Below are 12,460 nucleotides of genomic sequence, written 5' to 3'. Positions count from 1 at the left end.
TAGTGGTAGTGATTGTGGTGGTGGTGAAGCGGATGATTGGGGGGAGGGGGGGGATAGGGTTGTGGTGAATGGGTTGGAGATAGTTGCAGAGATTGTGGTGGTTATGGTGGTGGTGGGGTAGTGATGTTGTTGGTAGTACATTAGGGTAGATTGATCATGTTGTGGTGGTGGAAAGCATAGTGCAAAGTTTTTTTGCTCATGGATATTCCTGTGCGTATTTGCGCATTGGGAGAGAGGTGAAGCCTAACAACAGACCTTTTTTAGCAAAATTCTCTACCACTGACGTGGCCACACATTTACAATGCTAATCAGCATATATATATTTTCTTCTGTTCTTCATGGACAGGGTTAGAGATCTGTTAAACATATAGTTCAGAGGTATATTGAACAATCAACCACAGAATGTGATTGTAGTGCTTATAAAATGTTAATCTAACATACATACATAAATACATCGATTTACAGCTGACCTGCATCAACATTATTAGCGGAATGCTTTTTTAACATAATGTGATTAATTTGCATTTTACAAGGTTAAATGCAATTATGACCAGCTTACACATACCCTGTATACACATATACAGGTGTATACAGGGTATACAGGGTACACATACATACACACTCGCATACACACATGTACATACGTACATACATACATGCATACATAAATGCATACATACTGTTACGGTACCTAGCTATTACTATAACTCTTTAGAGGTGAAATACCACACGAGAAGAAAATTTATATTTGTGAAAGAGATTTGATAGCGGCGCCACTATTAAAAAATGGCGGTTCGCCCCCTGGGGGGGGGAGGTTCCCCACTCGTCAGGCGGTGCGTGATTGGTCGGTGACGGGGCGGCCTGTCCAAATAGACCAATCACAGCCCGCCCCTGGCGTGACGTCAGGCGCCCTTCCATAAAGGCGGGAAATTTGCAGTTGGTCGCTACCAGAGGTGGTGGTCAGAGGCCTCCCGAGTACTGGAGAGGAATACGCCTCTAGTGGAGGACATCTCCAGCACCTGGCGAGTGTTACTGTAGAGGAACGTCCCGGCGACTCTCCAGGAAGTGTGGTAAAAGAGCTGGTCGGTGAGAGAGGAACACCAGAGGCTCCACGAGCTCTACAAGATGGTCACGAGACGACCATGATATATTGACTATAAGGTGAGGAATGTTGCCATGTTATATTGACTATAAGGTGAGGAATGTTGCCATGTTATATTGACTATAAGGTGAGGAATGTTGTCATGTTATATTGACTATAAGGTGAGGAGTGTTGACATGTTATATTGACTATAAGGTGAGGAATGTTGCCATGATATATTGACTAAGGTGAGGAGTATAGCCATGTTATATTGACTATAAGGTGAGGAATGTTGCCATGTTATATTGACTATAAGGTGAGGAATGTTGCCATGTTATATTGACTATAAGGTGAGGAATGTTGCCATGATATATTGACTATAAGGTGAGGAATGTTGCCATGTTATATTGACTATAAGGTGAGGAATGTTGCCATGTTATATTGACTATAAGGTGAGGAATGTTGCCATGTTATATTGACTATAAGGTGAGGAATGTTGCCATGTTATATTGACTATAAGGTGAGGAATGTTGCCATGTTATATTGACTATAAGGTGAGGAATGTTGCCATGTTATATTGACTATAAGGTGAGGAATGTTGCCATGTTATATTGACTATAAGGTGAGGAATGTTGCCATGTTATATTGACTATAAGGTGAGGAATGTTGCCATGTTATATTGACTATAAGGTGAGGAATGTTGCCATGATATATTGACTATAAGGTGAGGAATGTTGCCATGTTATATTGACTATAAGGTGAGGAATGTTGCCATGTTATATTGACTATAAGGTGAGGAGTGTTGCCATGTTATATTGACTATAAGGTGAGGAATGTTGCCATGTTATATTGACTATAAGGTGAGGAGTGTTGCCATGTTATATTGACTATAAGGTGAGGAATGTTGCCATGGTATATTGACTATAAGGTGAGGAATGTTGACATGTTATATTGACTATAAGGTGAGGAGTGTTGACATGTTATATTGACTATAAGGTCAGCGTTATATTGACTAAAAGGTGAGGAATGTTGACCTGTTATATAGATACAGCATCCTAGTGTTTCGTCTCGTGTCCAACATTTCTTCCTCAAAAGTCCACAAATTTCCTCCCAAGTCCAACTTCACACTAACGTACTATCCACCCCAACTTGCAAGACCAATGGCGGCTGGTCTCTGCCTGCAATTCGCGCAACAGCGGCAGAGAAACACAAAAATTCTTGATCCACTGGAATTTTTTTTTTTTTTTTCTAGCCTCGTCTGTCGCATTCAATTCCGCTCTCTCCACAACCCCCAGCCTTGTGGGGTTTGTCAACTGCGGACGCCTTAATGCAATATTCCTGTCTGACACTTTTCTGTGCTCTTAGTTCACCTTCATTTCTATGCCACGAGTGTTTAGTTAACTGTGCCACGTGTGTTTAGTTAACTGTGTCACATATGTTTAGTTAACTGTGCCACGCGTGTTTAGTTAACTGTGTCACATATGTTTAGTTAACTGTGCCACGCGTGTTTAGTTAACTGTGCCACGCGTGTTTAGTTAACTGTGTCACATATGTTTAGTTAACTGTGCCACGCATGTTTAGTTAACTGTGCCAAGCGTATTTGTTTCTATGACACACCTGTTTATTTCTGTGCACATAGTTGGCTCCTGATTCATGCTGTAACTTACACTATTGTAAATAACATTGAATTTAGACTATTGGTAAGTTTGAAGAGAGTTCACCGGGTCACCCCAGACGAAATATAAAGATGAGATCCATCATTTTTTTTTATCTTTATTAAATAATATACAATATAAATCATATATACATCAATACATCAGTGAAATAGATGTAGATATTTATATGTTAGAACAGGTTAAAATCTAGAAGTTACAACAAAGTAAAATTTAGAAAATACAGCATCATGTACTTCGCTCTAAATTTTTTTTATTCTTTTCTCTGAATGTTTCCAGAGACTCAGTGTATAATGGATACCGGTTTACATCTAGACGTGATGCTTTACTGAAGGCTAACGATAGCCACAAGAAAATATCTCCCTGAAGCCAGCACTGTTTTCAAGTTCAGGTAAGTTTATTGAGAATAAGGTTTATCTTAAAGGGATAGAGTAGCTTGGGCTATTTTTTTTAGAAGAGCCTTGTGTATAAGTCATCTGTTCCACAAAGCTATAATTTCGTTGACTCAGGTTTTCTATTATAGCAGAAGCTCGTGCTTTTCACTGCAGTTCCTATTTTTTTTTATCTTTATTTAATAATATACAATATATGTCTTATATACATCAATTTTACAAGGAAATACTACATTACATATACAGTAGTATAATTCTCAGTGAACCTATTTTCCATATCATCACCGAGCATGAGCCGTAAACCCCCAAATGTTACACCTGATCCTGCCTCGCAAGAACTTCAATTTTTTGTCTTCTGAGTAACCCTCCTGCCTGCCTATCCACACACAGTAACCCTCCTGCCCGCCTATCCACACACAGTAACCCTCCTGCCCTCCTATCCACACACACACACACAAAATGTAATCAGAAAGTAGCATAATTATTGTATTCTTAATATTCTTGCATTTTATGTCAATATGAAACACTAAAACCTCATTAACTCCACTAATACTTGGTCCACATAAAGCTTTAAGAGTGTCTGTAATTCAGTTTACAAGAACAACTTTCTCCTTACAGAAATAAAATATATGCATATTATTCTCAATATCAGTACATTGGTCACACCTATTGTTGTCTTTAATGCCCAACATCAACAACCTATCATTAGTAGGAAGGGTCTCATGAATATACCGATACAATAGCTCACGTTGTTTTGGGGCAATAAATTTAACATGGAAGTTTGCCCATATTACTCGCCAGTCAAAGAGTGGGTATGCCTCCTCCACTCTAGGAACTATATGTGGGAGTATAACATCATACACTTGTTTACTGTTTATTAAAAAACCTTCAATATTTCAGATCCGCCTGAGAACATCAATTGCAGATGAATAACAGTGAGGTGAAATAAAGGGAAGGTCAGTATACTCTGGCATATGTATCAAGTAGCTAACACGTAATTTACAATAATGTCCTAACGCATTTACACTATTCCTCTGCTTTATCTCCTTTCTAAAGGTAACACACAAGTTAACCAATGACTTATGGTACACTTTCAGTATTCATATTCCACCGTTTTTCTTACCTTTACAAAGTGTAGTATCTACCATACCATATATATCTAAAAATAGTTTTGTCAATCTCTATAGCACTTTTCTTGTCAATTGGAGAACTGTGAGACAAATACCACACTTTAGACTTTTAATTTTTAATTTAATTTAATTCAAATTTTTAATTAAATTTTACAATTGATTATTACAGCCTCCTGAAAGAGGGTTAATTTCCTATTTGACAACATATTCGTAGCTACTATTATAATTCCAAATAGCACTTGCCAATTCGTAACTAATGTTGTTCCATATGTTTTACACCAGCAAACCCCAAGAGCTTTAATAGACTCCACTAATGACAACACCTGTTTAAGCTCTCTCAAAGTTGTCTAACTCATACCATAATTGAAATAGAAAAAGATTCCTTTCTAAGTATACTACTGTGTTCCCGTAGGGACAGGCCTTGAGTGCTGACTCGAAGTGTTTGTCGGTAATGGTGGTGGGCAGAAGTGGTGATTGTTGTTGTTGATGTATGTGTGGTGATTGTTGGTGTTGATGTGTGGTGATTGTTGTTGTTGATGTATCTGTGGTGATTTTTGGTTTTAGTGTCTAGTGGTGATTGTTGGTGTTGGTGTATGTGTGGTGATTGTTGGTGTTAGTGTCTAGTGGTGATTATTGGTGTTGGTGTCTGTGGTGATTGTTGGTGTTGGTGTATGTGTGGTGATTGTTGTTGTTGATGTTTATGTGATGATTGTTGGTGTTAGTGTCTTGTGGTGAGTGTTGGTGTTAGTGTCTGTGGTGATTCTTGTTGGTGTCTTGTGGTGATTATTGGTGTTGGTGTATGTGTGGTGATTATTGGTGTTGGTGTATGCGTGGTGATTGTTGGTGTTGGTGTATGTGTGGTGATTATTGGTGTTAGTGTAGGTGTGGTGATTGTTGGTGTTAGTGTCTGTGGTGATTCTTGTTGGTGTCTTGTGGTGATTATTGGTGTTGGTGTATGTGTGGTGATTGTTGGTGTTGGTGTATGCGTGGTGATTGTTGTTGTTGATGTATGTGTGGTGATTGTTGGTGTTGGGGTATGTGTGATGATTGTTGGTGTTGGTGTCTTGTGGTGATTGTTGTTGTTGATGTATGTGTGGTGATTGTTGGTGTTGGTGTCTGGTGATTGTTGTTGTTGATGTCTGATGATTGTTGGTGTTGGTGTATGTGGTGAACCCGGTGTATACAGCACATTAATAATATAAACTGTCCCAACGTTATACATAAATTCCATAAATACTGTCGCTAATGAATATAATAAATATATCATTAATGTTTAAGCTTAAACGTAACATTCTAGTAATAAGTGACAAAGTATATTTGATTATGTCACTACTATGTATATATCAGTGTATGTCATACGTGTTTGTATGGAAGTTGGACTGCACAGTATTTCAAGGCTTTGTTTACATATATTTGGCGCGAAGTCACACTAGCTAACTGCTTGTTAGGTGTGTGTGTTCGCTGGCCAGGTCAGGTTTGAGTCGCATTTCAGGGCAGCCAATCCGGTGGTTGGTTTTAACCAGGTGTTGAGTAATCAATTTTGTCTATTATAGTTTATTATTATTATTATAAACAGAAACCGAATATCTGCGAATGGTTCCGTAGAGTACGAGGTCTGGAAAATGTGTTGATTAGTTGGTTATTGTGTTATACTCAGAGTGGGTAGCTAGTGTTATATTTCTGTAAAGTTGGTAATGATCTGAGGGTTGTTCAGATGTCTCACTCATTGGTCCAATGGACTTCAACTGCGGTGGACGTGTTTTGCTAGGCTGTGAGGAGACAAAGGTATATATATTGACAGTATATATATTTTTTTTCACGTGTAAGGTAAGGTAAAAATATAGATTTATTGTAGATACGGTATCGTCGTTATTTTATTATCAAAATTCTGATAGCAGACTTATGCTGCGTGATGATTAAACCCCTAAATGTTATACTTATTTTTCTTTAAATGATTTAAAATTTTAGAGATTATATTTACATTAATTTACAGGGATAATTTTTACATTTACACATATTTTATATAAGTCTCGGTAAACAAATTTTTCCATATCATCACCGAGCATGAGCCGTAAACCCCAAAAATGATTTACTTGAGGCTATGAGTGCCTAGTAGTTAGAATTAAAAGTCTTCACCAGAACCTCACGTGTGTTTGTAACAGACTTGTAACAGGCTTGTAACAGTCTTATAACAGGCTTGTAACAGGCTTATAACAGGCTTGTAACAGGCTTGTGTTTTTGAGGCGCAAAACATATTTATTGTGCATATGTGCAGTTGTAGATCAGTTCCTTGGTGGTAGTTGAGGTTGTTATGGTGGACGTTGGTAGGAAATGTTGGTGGCAATTGTACTCACCTAGATGTGCTTGAGTTTCGGCTCTTTGGTCCCGCCTCTCAACTGTCAATCAACTAGTAAACAGGTTCCTGAGCCTATTGGACTCGAAATAATTTCTAAACTTGAAACTGTGTATGGAGTCAGCCTCCACCACATCACTGCCTTCCATTTGTTAACTACTCTGACACTAAAACGTTCTTCCTAATTTTTCTATGACTTGGGTACTCAGTTACCACCTGTGTTCCCTAGGGTGGCAGGTACGCGATGGCAGTGGCGGTGTTAGTGGGGAAATGTGGTTGTAAGCGGTGGTAGCAGAATGGTGGTAGGAAAGGGTGTTGGTGATAGAAGGTGATGGGGGTTGTAGTTGTGGTGAGGGTGGTGGTTGATGTAATAGTGGTAGTGAATGACGTTGGAATGAGAGTTGATTGCTGTGGAAGCAGTGGTTGTAGTGGTGGTGGGGAAGATGGTAGTGGTAGCTGAAGTAGATGAGGTTGCAATTGTTAAAGTTAAAAGTTAGACCAGGTTAAAATTTAGTAGTTAGAACAGATCAAAATTTAGAAAATAGAACATCATATACCACGCTCTAAATTTTCTTTATACTTTTCTCTGAATCTTTCCAGAGACTCAGTGTATAACGAATACCGGTTTACATCTAGACGTTATGGTTTACTGAAGGCTAACGATACCCTCAAGAAAATACCTCTCTGAAGCCAGCACCATTTTCAAGTTCAGGTAAGTTATTTTTGTAAATTACGTGTTAGCTACTTGATACAAATTCTAGAGTATACTGAACTTGCCTTTATTTCACCTCACTTTTATTCATGTGCAATTATGTTCTCAGGCGAATCTGTAATACTGAAGGTTTCTTAATGATGAACAGTAAACAAGTGAATGATATAACATAATGTGATTAATGTGCATTATACAAGATTAAATGCAATTATGACCAGCTTACACATACCCTTGTATACACATATACATGTGTATACAGGGTACACATACAGACACACGCATACACACATATACATACATACATACATGCATACATACTGTTACGGTACCTAGCTATTATTCTCCTTTCCCGCCGTTAAAAGCTTTGTAAATACCCAAAAGAAGTTTTAGTTTTTTGATAACTCTTTAGAGGTGAAATATCACAAGAGAAGAAAATTTATATTTGTGAAAGAGATTTGATAGCGGCGCCACTATTAAAAATGGCGCTTCGCCCCCTGGGGGGGGGGAGGTTCCCCACTCGTCAGGCGGTGCGTGATTGGTCGGTGACGGGGCGGCTTGTCCAAACAGACCAATCACGGCCCGCCCCTGGCGTGACGTCAGGCGCCCTTCCATAAAGGCGGGAAATTTGCAGTTGGTCGCTACCAGAGGTGGTGGTCAGAGGCCTCCTGAGTACTGGAGAGGAATACGCCTCTAGTGGAGGACATCTCCAGCACCTGGCGAGTGTTACTGTAGAGGAACGTCCCGGCGACTCTCCAGGAAGTGTGGTAAAAGAGCTGGTCGGTGAGAGAGGAACACCAGAGGCTCCACGAGCTCTACAAGATGGTCACGAGACGACCATGATATATTGACTATAAGGTGAGGAATGTTGCCATGTTATATTGACTATAAGGTGAGGAATGTTGCCATGTTATATTGACTATAAGGTGAGGAATGTTGCCATGTTATATTGACTATAAGGTGAGGAATGTTGACATGTTATATTGACTATAAGGTGAGGAATGTTGCCATGATATATTGACTATAAGGTGAGGAGTGTTGCCATGATATATTGACTATAAGGTGAGGAATGTTGACATGTTATATTGACTATAAGGTGAGGAATGTTGCCATGTTATATTGACTATAAGGTGAGGAATGTTGCCATGATATATTGACTATAAGGTGAGGAGTGTTGCCATGATATATTGACTATAAGGTGAGGAATGTTGCCATGATATATTGACTATAAGGTGAGGAGTGTTGCCATGTTATATTGACTATAAGGTGAGGAGTGTTGACATGTTATATTGACTATAAGGTGAGGAGTGTTGCCATGATATATTGACTATAAGGTGAGGAGTGTTGCCATGGTATATTGAATATAAGGTGAGGAGTGTTGCCATGTTATATTGACTATAAGGTGAGGAGTGTTGACATGTCATATTGACTATAAGGTGAGGAGTGTTGACATGTTATATTGACTATAAGGTGAGGAGTGTTGCCATGTTATATTGACTATAAGGTGAGGAATGTTGCCATGTTATATTGACTATAAGGTGAGGAGTGTTGCCATGTTATATTGACTATAAGGTGAGGAGTGTTGACATGTTATATTGACTATAAGGTGAGGAGTGTTGACATGTTATATTGACTATAAGGTGAGGAGTGTTGCCATGTTATATTGACTATAAGGTGAGGAATGTTGTCATGATATATTGACTATAAGGTGAGGAGTGTTGCCATGTTATATTGACTATAAGGTGAGGAGTGTTGCCATGTTATATTGACTATAAGGTGACGAGTGTTGCCATGTTATATTGACTATAAGGTGAGGAGTGTTGACATGTTATATTGACTATAAGGTGAGGAGTGTTGCCATGTTATATAGATACACCATCCTAGTGTATCGCCCCGTGTCCAACATTTCTTCCTCAAAAGTCCACCAATTTCCTCCCAAGTCCAACTTCCCACTAACGCACTATCCACCCTCACTTGCAAGACCAATGGCGGCTGGTCTCTGCCTGCAATTCGCGCAACAGCGGCAGAGAAACGCAAAAATTCTTGATCTACTGTAAACAATTTTTTTATATATTTTTTCTAGCCTCGTTTGTCGCATTCAATTCCGCTCTCTCCACAACCCCCAGCCTTGTGGGGTTTGTCAACTGCGGACGCCTTAATGCAATATTCCTGTCTGACGCTTTTCTGTGCTCTGAGTTCACCTTCATTTCTATGGCACGAGTGTTTAGTTAACTGTGCCACGCGTGTTTAGTTAACTGTGCCACGCGTGTTTAGTTAACTGTGCCACGCGTGTTTAGTTAACTGTGCCACGCGTGTTTAGTTAACTGTGCCACGCGTGTTTAGTTAACTGTGCCACGCATGTTTAGTTAACTGTGTCACATATGTTTAGTTAACTGTGCCACGCATGTTTAGTTAACTGTGCCACGTGTGTTTAGTTAACTGTGCCACGAGTGTTTAGTTAACTGTGCTACGAGTGTTTAGTTAACTGTGCCACGCATGTTTAGTTAACTGTGCCACGCATGTTTAGTTAACTGTGCCAAGCGTATTTGTTTCTATGACACACCTGTTCATTTCTATAACACACCTGTTTATTTCTATGACCCACTTGTTTATTTCTGACACACCTGTTATTTCTATGACACCTGTTTATTTCTATGACACACCTGTTTATTTCTGACACACCTGTTATTTCTATGACAAACGTGTTCATTTCTATGACACCTGTTTATTTCTGACACCTGTTATTTCTAAGACGAACGTGTTTATTTCTATGACACCTGTTTATTTCTGTGCACATAGTTGGCTCCTGATTCATGCTGTAACTTACACTATTGTAAATAACATTGCATTTAGGCTATTGGTAAGTCTGAAGAGAGTTCACCGGGTCACCATAGACGAAATATAAAGACGAGATCCATCAATTGTTTTTTTATCTTTATTAAATAATATATAATATAAATCATATATACATCAATACATCAGTGAAATAGATGTAGATATTTATATGTTAGAACAGGTTAAAATCTAGAAGTTACAACAGAGTAAAATTTAGAAAATAGAGCATCATATACCACGCTCTAAATTTTCTTTATACTTTTCTCTGAATCTTTCCAGAGACTCAGTGTATAACGGATACCGGTTTACATCTAGACGTGATAGTTTATTGAAGGCTAACGATACCCACAAGAAAATATCTCCCTGAAGCCAGCACCATTTTCAAGTTCAGGTAAGTTTATTAAGATAATAAAATTTATCTCAAAAGAATAGAGTAGCTTAGACTATTTTTTTTAGAAGAGCCTTGTGTATAAGTCATCTGTTCCACAAAGCTATAATTTCGTTGTCTCAGGTTTTTTCATCATAGCAGAAGCTCGTGCTTTTTATTTCAGTTCCTAATATTTTTTTATCTTTATTTAATAATACCTGTATACAATATAAATCCTATATACATAAATTTTACAAGGAAATACTACATTACATATACAGTAGTATAATTCTCAGTAAACAAATGTTTCATATTATCACAGACGATGAACTTTAAACCCCTGAATGTTATACTGTACTTATTGTTCCTTAAATGATTTACAGTTTTAGGAAATTTTTTTATGTTAATTTACAGGGGAAATTATTACATTTATATATATTTAATATAATTATCAGTAAACAAATCTTCCATATCATCACCGAGCATGAGCAGTAAACCCCAAATGTTACACCTGATCCTGCCTCGCAAGAACTTCAATATTTTGTCTACTGAATAACCCTCGTGCCTGCCTATTCACACACAGTAACCCTCGTGCCTGCCTATCCACACACAGTAACCCTCCTGCCTGCCTATCCACACACACAGTAACCCTCCTGCCTGCCTATCCACACACAGTAACCCTCCTGCTTGCCTATCCACACACACAGTAACCCTCCTGCCTGCCTATCCACACACAATAACCCTCCTGCCTGCCTATCCACACACACAAAATGTAATCAGAAAGTAGCATAATTATTGTATTCTTAATTTTCTTGCATTTTATGTCAATATGAAACATCAAAAACCTCATTAACTCCACTCTAATACTTGGTTCACATAAAGCTTTAAGAGTGTTTGTAATCCAATTTACAAGAACAATTTTCTGCTTACAGAAATAAAATATATGCATATTATTCAAAATTTCAGTACATTGATCACACCTATTGTTTGTAATGCCCAACATCAACAACCTATCATTAGTAGGAAGGGTCTCATGGATATATCGATACAACAGCTCACGTTGTTTTGGGGCAATAAATTTAACATGAAGGTTTGCCCATATTACTCGCCAGTTAAAGAGTGGATATGCCTCCTCTACTCTAGGAACTATATGTGGGAGTATAACATCATACACTTGTTTACTGTTCACTAAAAAACCTTGAATATTTCAGATCCGCCTGAGAACATCAATTGCAGATGATAAAAAGTGAGGTGAAATAAAGGCAAGGTCAGTATACTCTGGCATATGTATCAAGGTCAGTATACTCTGGCATATGTATCAAGGTCAGTATACTCTGGCATATGTATCAAGTAGCTAACACGTATTTTACAAAAATAATGTCCTAACGCATTTACACTATTCCTCTGCATTATCTGCTTTCTAAAGGTAACACACAAGTTAACCAATGACTTATGGTACACTTTCAGTATTCCTATTCCACCGTTTTTCTTACCTTTAGAAAGTGTAGTCCGTTTAATTGGTTGGTATCTACCATACCATACATATTTAAAAATAGTGTTGTTAATCTCCATTGCCCTTTTCTTGTCAATTGGAGAACTGTGAGACAAATACCACACTTTAGACTATATTTAATCTAATTTAATTTAAATTTTTAGTTAAATTTTATAAATTGATTATTACAGCCTTCTGAAACAGGGTTAATTTCCTATTTTGACAACATATTCGTAGCTACTATGAGACTCCACTACCTTAAACCATGAACCTGTCCAGGTAACTTTATTACACCAACTGCCAAGCCCCATCATACACGTTTTGTTTTCTTAATGACAGCACCCGTTACTCTCTCAAAGTTGTCTAACTCATTCCATCAATTGTGGTGATTGTTGTTGTTGATGTCTGGTGATTATTGCTGTTGGAGT

General features: G+C 38.1%; 1 long non-coding RNA gene across 1 annotated transcript; it reads left to right on the top strand.

Annotated features, from left to right (window-relative positions):
• The first annotated feature begins 903 nt into the window (after positions 1–903).
• LOC138358669 (uncharacterized) lies at positions 904–4,130 on the top strand. The gene is made up of 3 exons (XR_011225515.1): positions 904–1,161; positions 3,034–3,145; positions 4,047–4,130. It is a non-coding gene; the product is annotated as an uncharacterized lncRNA (long non-coding RNA).
• Positions 4,131–12,460: the final 8,330 nt, after the last annotated feature.

The sequence above is a fragment of the Procambarus clarkii genome, chromosome 85, assembly GCF_040958095.1.
Source record: "Procambarus clarkii isolate CNS0578487 chromosome 85, FALCON_Pclarkii_2.0, whole genome shotgun sequence".
NCBI classification, from domain to species: Eukaryota; Metazoa; Arthropoda; class Malacostraca; order Decapoda; family Cambaridae; genus Procambarus; species Procambarus clarkii.
The sequence above is the reverse complement of the archived record's forward strand: the minus strand, read 5'-3'. Positions and strand labels throughout refer to the sequence as shown.